Genomic DNA, 7,188 nt, shown 5'->3' with positions numbered 1-7,188 from the left:
CTCAATGCTTTATGGCCTAAGACAGGGTTGCCCAATAGAAATATAATGTGAGTTATGTGTAATTTAAAAGTTTCTAATAAGATAGAAGATAACAGGTAATTTTTTTTTTTTTTTTTGAGGGAGAGAGCATGTGCACATATGCACACATGAATGGGGGAAGGGGCACAGGGAGAAAGAGAGGGAGAGCGAGAGAATCAAGTAGGCTGAGCACGGAGCAGGCTCCATCAGGATGTGGGGCTTGATCTCACAACCCTGAGATCATGACCTGAACTGAAACCAAGAGTTGGACACTTAACTGACTAAGCCACCCAGGCACCCAAATAACAGGTAATTTTAATAATATATTTTATTTTATTTTATTTTTTATTTTTTTATTTTTTTAATTTTTATTTATTTATGATAGTCACAGAGAGAGAGAGAGAGAGAGAGAGAGAGGTAGAGACACAGGCAGAGGGAGAAGCAGGCTCCAGGCACCGGGAGCCCGACGTGGGATTCGATCCCGGGTCTCCAGGATCGCGCCCTGGGCCAAAGGCAGGCGCCAAACCGCTGTGCCACCCAGGGATCCCTAATAATATATTTTAAACCAGTAATCCAAAATAATATACAATCTTAAAGTGTAATAAATATAAAAATTATTAGTGAGCTTTTTGGTACTAAGACTTTGAAATCTGGTGTGTGTTGTATGATTAAGAAATCATCTGAATTTGGACTGGCCTCACTTTAAGTGGTTATTGCTACATGTGAGCTAATGGCTACCATATTGGAGAACATAGAACTATGACCTTTAATGAGGAAACTATAGCAACATGTGTTGTCTTGAATCATATTCCTCAAGAACAAGTTAGTCTTGAGTAATAGACTTTTTGAGCATCTATAGATCAGTCTATCACAAACTGCATCAGACCAGATCCAGTGACAGCCTGAAGTGACACCCAGGCCTGCACACAACTATGAGGAGCGAGCATGACTTGAAGGATGCGATCATAGCCACTCTGTTTCATTCTCCACTGTCTCCTTAGCTTGCTCAGTGGGATCAGTTTTCCTTGTTCCAAGATGAAAACAGGAACAGTATTAAACACCTGATCTCTCTTAGGTGATGAAAGTCCTATGGTCATTTTATATTACCAAATACAATGTCAATTTGGAAATTTGATGTCCAACTCCAAAGTTAAATCTTCTTTAATTAGTGTTTTCCGAGTGTGGGAAGATGAGGAAATGCACACACAGTTCCTCTTTTCTCTACTTTAAGTCTCTATCCCCTTCTCCTAGCTTGCTAATGATAATTTCTGACCCTCCAAGGTTGAGTAGAATGGGGAAGGATTACAGATAGTGGGGCACAAGTTCTTTCTTGCCTGGCAGGATGGTGAGAGGGTGTTGTACGCTCTGGGACTGGCAGATGCTTAAAGCTGATTCTCGAGTGCTTTCATAGATTCTTCTGAGATCCCTTATTCTTCCACAGTCATTGCTGAAGACTACTCAGCTATAGTTCCTTGTTGCAGGTAAAGCCTTTTTTCTATAATTTATGTCTTCCATAGATCCCTGGGCATGCAGCAATAACTTCAGCTCAGGGGAGGAAGCAATGAATAAAATAGGGATTAAGAGGTACAAACTTCCAGTTACAAAATAGACAAGTCACAAGAGCACAGCATAGGGAATATTATCAATAATATTGTAATAACTTTGTAGGGTGACAGATGGTAACTGCGCTTATTCTAGTGAGCATCTATAATGTATATAATTGTTGCATCACAATGTTGTACACCTGAGACTAATATAATATTGTATGCCAACTTCAATAAAAAAGATTGAAAGTACAAAAAATAAATTTAAAACAATTTAAAAAACAACTTCAGCTTCTTTACATTGAGGCTTACTCACACCTGTAGGTGGCCAGACTGTACAGGAGTAACTCAGCCCCACACTGGCTCTCTTTCTAGCCTGGTTTACAGCTAGTCCACTGGAAACACTTAATAGCCTTTGCCCTGAAAAACTCAGGAACCAGCACCCCAGCATCGCCTCCTATCCTCCCACCCCCAGGCAGCTGTATTTACCAGGCAAAGACAAGATACCAGTCCACTGTAGGCTGTCCACTGGGGAACAAGAAGCTCCATACTGAACAATAGGAAAGTTCTGATATTGTTCCAGATTATACATTTATATGCAGAAAATTATACTGCTTAATACCTGAAGGTGACAAAAACTGGAACTTTCTTGGCCCAGGGGCAGAAAAGAAAAATAGGAGCATGAGTAGGGGGAGGGGGAGAGGAAGAGAGAGAAGCAGACTCTCTGCTGAGTGAGGAGCCAAACAAGGGGCTTGATCCCATAGCCCCAGAACATGACCTGAGCCAAAATCAAGAGTTGGACACTTAACTGACTGAGCCACTCAGGCGTCCCCACTGCATGTATTTTAAAGGACTGTGTTATGAGAAAATTATAGTTACTTCTTGATTTAACAGATCTAGTCTAAACAGACAATAATAACCCCACTTAATACGTGGACAAACTAAGGCTGAGAAGGATCACAGACTCTATTAAAGGGCAGCCCTAGGGGTGCCTGGGTGGTTCAGTTGGTGAAGCATCTGCCTTTGGCTCAGGTCATTATCTTGGGGTCCTGGGATCGAGCCCCACGTCAAGCTTCCTGCTCAGTGAAGAGTCTGCCCTGCTTCTCCCTCTCTCTCTAACCCCCACCCCGCTTGTGTGCTCTCTCTCTCAAATAAGTAAAAAATATTAAAAAACAATAATAAAGGGCAGCCCTAGATCAGAGCCCAGGTTCCTGACTTCTTTTCTGTTGTCTATTTTCATTCTGTAGTTCATCTGGTCATAAATTACTGAGTCACAGAATGTTAGTGCAGTTGTCCTTGCAAATGGTAAGATTTCATTCTTTTTTAATGGCTGAGTAATATCCCACTGTAAATATATATATAAAAATATATACATATATTTATATATATAAGATTCTCCTTTCTCCACATCTTCACCAACATGTGTTGTTTCCCATCTTGTTGATTTTCACCATTCTCACTGGCGTGAGGTGGTATCTCATTGTGGTTTTGATTTGCAAATCCCTGATGGCAAGTGATGTGGAGCATTTTTTCATGTGTCTGTTGGCCATTTGTATGTCTTCCTTGGAGAAATGTCTGTTTATGTTTTCTGCCCATCTCTTGACTGGATTTTTTGTTTTTTGGGTACTGAGTTTGGTAAGTTCTTTATAGATCTTGGATACTAGCCCTTTGTCTGATAGGTCATTTGCAAATATCTTCTCCCATTCTGTAGGTTGTCTTTTAGTTTTGTGGACTGTTTCCTTTACTGTGCAAACCTTTTTATCTTGATGAAGTTCCAACACTTCATTTCTGCTTTTGTTTACCTCTCCTTTGGAGACATGTCTAGCCAGAAGTTGCTGTAGCTGAGGTCAAAGATGTTATTGCCTCTGTTCTCCTCTAGGATCTTGATGGATTCCTGTCTCACATTTAGGTCTTTCATCCACTTTGAGTTTACTTTTGTGTTTGGTGCAAGAAAATGATCCAGTTTCATTCTTCTGCCTGTAGCTGTCCAATTTTCCAAACACCATTTGTTGAAGAGACTGTCCTTTTTCCATTGCATTTTCTTTCCTGCTTTGTTGAAGATTAGTGACCATAGAGTTAAGGGCCCATTTCTGGGTTCTCTGTTCAGTTCCATTGATCTATGTGTCTGTTTTTGTGCCAGTATCGTGCTGTCTTGACTGTGGGACCCAGGAAATTTAACAAAAATCCCCTACCGGTGGACAAGCAGAGCAGGACTAACTCCATTTTGTGCTACACCCGCCACCTCCCCTATGACCCCCACATGACCTGCTTATGGCTTAAGGCGCTGCCCCACCCTAGTTGAGCCACTGGGCACACCCTAATCGGAAATCGGCTCATAACAATGTACCCCTGCTTTGTGTCCACCAAAACTGCGCACCGATTCTGACCAAAGTAATAGGCCAGCTCAAGTGGATCCTATAGGGTAAGGTGTAATTCAATCGGCCACCTGCGTGTGAACCGACAGGACTGTGCAACTTTCTGCGTGTCCCATGGGCCACTGGCCCCTATAAAGCTGCTACGCCTCTTAGTCTCGGGGTCCAAGTCCCTGCTCCGCTGCGTCGGGTGCACTTGGACCCAAGTCGAGCTTGTAAATGAACCCTCTTGTGTTTGCATCGGTGATGGCTCCTTGGTGGTTTCTCGGATTCGCAATCTTGGGCACAACATTGATGATCACAGCTTTGTAGTACAGCTTGAAGTCTGGAATTGTGATGTCACTAGTTTTTTTTTTTTTTTTTTTCAACATTCCTTTGACTATTTGGGGTCTTTTCTAGTTCCATACAAATTTTAGGATTATTTGTTCCAGTTCTGTGAAGAGTTGATAGTATTTTGATAGGGATTGCAGAGAATGTATAGATTGCTCTAGGTAACATACATTTTAACAATATTTATCTTTCCAATCCATGAGAATGGAATGTTTTTCCATTTTTTGTGACTTCCTCAATTTCTTTCATAAGTGTTCTGTAGTTTTAATTTTTTTTTATTTTGGGATCCCTGGGTGGCGCAGCGGTTTGGCGCCTGCCTTTGGCCCAGGGCGCGATCCTGGAGACCTGGGATCGAATCCCACGTCGGGCTCCCGTGCATGGAGCCTGCTTCTCCCTCTGCCTGTGTCTCTGCCTCTCTCTCTCTCTCTCTCTCTGTGACTATCGTAAATAAATAAAAAAATTAAGAAAAAAATTTTTTTATTTTTTAAGATTTTATTTATTTATTCATGAGAAACACAGAGAAAGAGGCAGAGGCACAGGCAGAGGAAGAAGCAGGCTCCTTGCAGGGAGCCGGATGCGGGACTCGATCCTGAACCCAGGGATCACACGGAGCCTAAGGCAGATGCTCAACCACTGAGCCAACCCGGTGTCCCTGTTCCCTGGTTTATAGAGTATAGATTCTTTGCCGCTTTGGTTAGGCTTATTCCTAGGTATCTTATGCTTTTGGGAACAATTGTAAATGGGACTGATTCTTTGATTTTTTTTTCTTCTGTCTTATTGTTAGTGTATAGAAATGCAACTGATTTCTGTGCCTTGATTTTATATCTTGCCACTTTGCTGAATTCCTGTATGAGTTCTAGTGATTTGGGGGTAGATTCTTTTGGGTTTCCTCACAGAGAATTGAGTCATCTGTGAGAATGAACATTTGACTTCTTTTGCATTTGAATGCCTTTTATTTCTTTTTGTTATTTGACCCCTGAGGCCAGGACTCGTAGTACTTTGTTGAACTACTCTGGTGAGAGTGAATACCCCTGTCATGTTCCTGATCTTAGGGGAAAATCTCTCAGGTTTTCCCCATTGAGAATGATATTTGCTGTGGGTTTTGTAGATGGCTTTTATGATACTGAGGTAGGTTCCCTCTATCCCTACACTGTGAAGAGTTTTAATCAAGAAAGGATGCTGTATTTTGTCAAATGCTTTTCTTCATCTAGTGAGAGGATCATATAGTTATTGTCCTTTCTTTTATTGATGTGATGTATCACATTGAATAATCTGCTGATGTTGAACCACCCTTGCAGCCCAGGAATAAATACCACTTTGTTATGGTGAATAATCCTTTTGATGTACTGTTGGATCCTATGGACTTGTATTTATCTTAGTGAGAATTTTTACATCCATGTTTATCAGGTATATTGGTCTGTAATTTTCCTTTTTGGTGGCGTCTTTGTCTGGTTTTGGGATCAAGGTAAAGCTGGCCTCACAGTGAATTCAGAAGTTTTCAGCATGTCATCATTTAATTGACTGTTTTTCTTTTCTCTCTTTCTTTCCTTTTCTTTTTTTTTTTTTTTTTTTTTGGACTGTTTTTCTTTCTCAATGTTGCATGAAATAATGATATATTGGGACTCCTGGGTGGCTCAGATATTTCACTAGATATTTGTTGAATGACCACTCAGCGATTGAGTGTCTGCCTTCAGCTCAGGGCATGATCCCGGATCCCGGGACTGGGGATTGAGCCCCCCACATTGGGCTCTCTGCTAGGAGCCTGCTCCTCCCTATGCTGTGTCTCTGCCTCTCTCTGTATGTCTCTCATGAATAAATAAATAAAATCTTTTTTTAAAAAAAGAAATAATGATATGTTTACTAGCTAATGGAGTCTTAGATTCAGTGAAAAATTGTAGTTGTTTATGGACATATGAACCTTAGCCCTTAGCAAGTACAAGATGAGAAGTGACCTGGGTGTGACACCTGACCTGTAAGGCAAGCCAACTTCCTCAGAGGCACTCAGAAGTAGGCAGTTTTCAAGAGGTGCTCCTCTCTGGAGGGGGCAAGATGGTGGAAGAAGAGGGGGTCCTCATTTCATCTGGTCCCCTAAATTTATCTAGGTAACTGTCAATTCATCCTGAACACCTATGAATTCAACCTGGGATGTAAGAAATGAGTGGCTGGTATTCTATAAATAGAAAAGCGACCACAGTTTGCAAGGTAGGAGTGCAAAGAGAAGCACAGAGGACATATTGGAAGATAAACAGCAGGAGGAGGGAATCTGCATCAGCTGGCTTCTGGAAAGCCATATAGCCCTGGAGCATAAAATCAGGACTTCAGAAATCTGCTCCCATGAGAGCCTTCCCTTGCCTAAAAGGTGCTCAGTGGTGAAGCAGGCAGACTCCCTGGTGGGACACTCAAAGTCCCCAGAGTCACAAAAAGAACAGAGGTGCCTGAGCTGGCAGTTCCTGAGCACTGGAGCAGGAAGCAGGTTTAGGTCAGCAAGCCCTGGAGGGTGGAGGAGGCTCTCGTTCAATCTGCCATAAACTGGGAACAGCGGCCTGACTGGGTGACTGCTCGCTCTATGTTGAGTCCCTGCAAAGGACTAGAATGCAGCAACCCTCCAGCTCCCCCTGGGAGTGGCAGAGTGGGTGCACACTGACCCCATGAATACTTTCCATGCCAGGCCCTGTAAAAGACAGAAACAAGCTGGGTGACCCCTCTGCCTTCCCCTGGGAGGATCAGAGTGGGCACACACCATAGGAGTCTGCAGAGTTTGGCACATACCCCCACCGCTCAGCTCCAGGTCTAGAGATTAGGGAGTGGACAGTTTTTATTTTCACCCCTAAAGAGTCAGGGAAAGCCTTCAGGGAATAAAAGCCATGCACAGCAGACAGCTCCCACTGAGCCCGGCACCCCGCAAGGGGTGGTGCATCTCGGCC

The sequence above is a fragment of the Canis lupus genome, chromosome 12 (assembly GCF_003254725.2).
Source record: "Canis lupus dingo isolate Sandy chromosome 12, ASM325472v2, whole genome shotgun sequence".
Taxonomy (NCBI): domain Eukaryota; kingdom Metazoa; phylum Chordata; class Mammalia; order Carnivora; family Canidae; genus Canis; species Canis lupus.
This window is presented reverse-complemented; position numbering follows the sequence as displayed.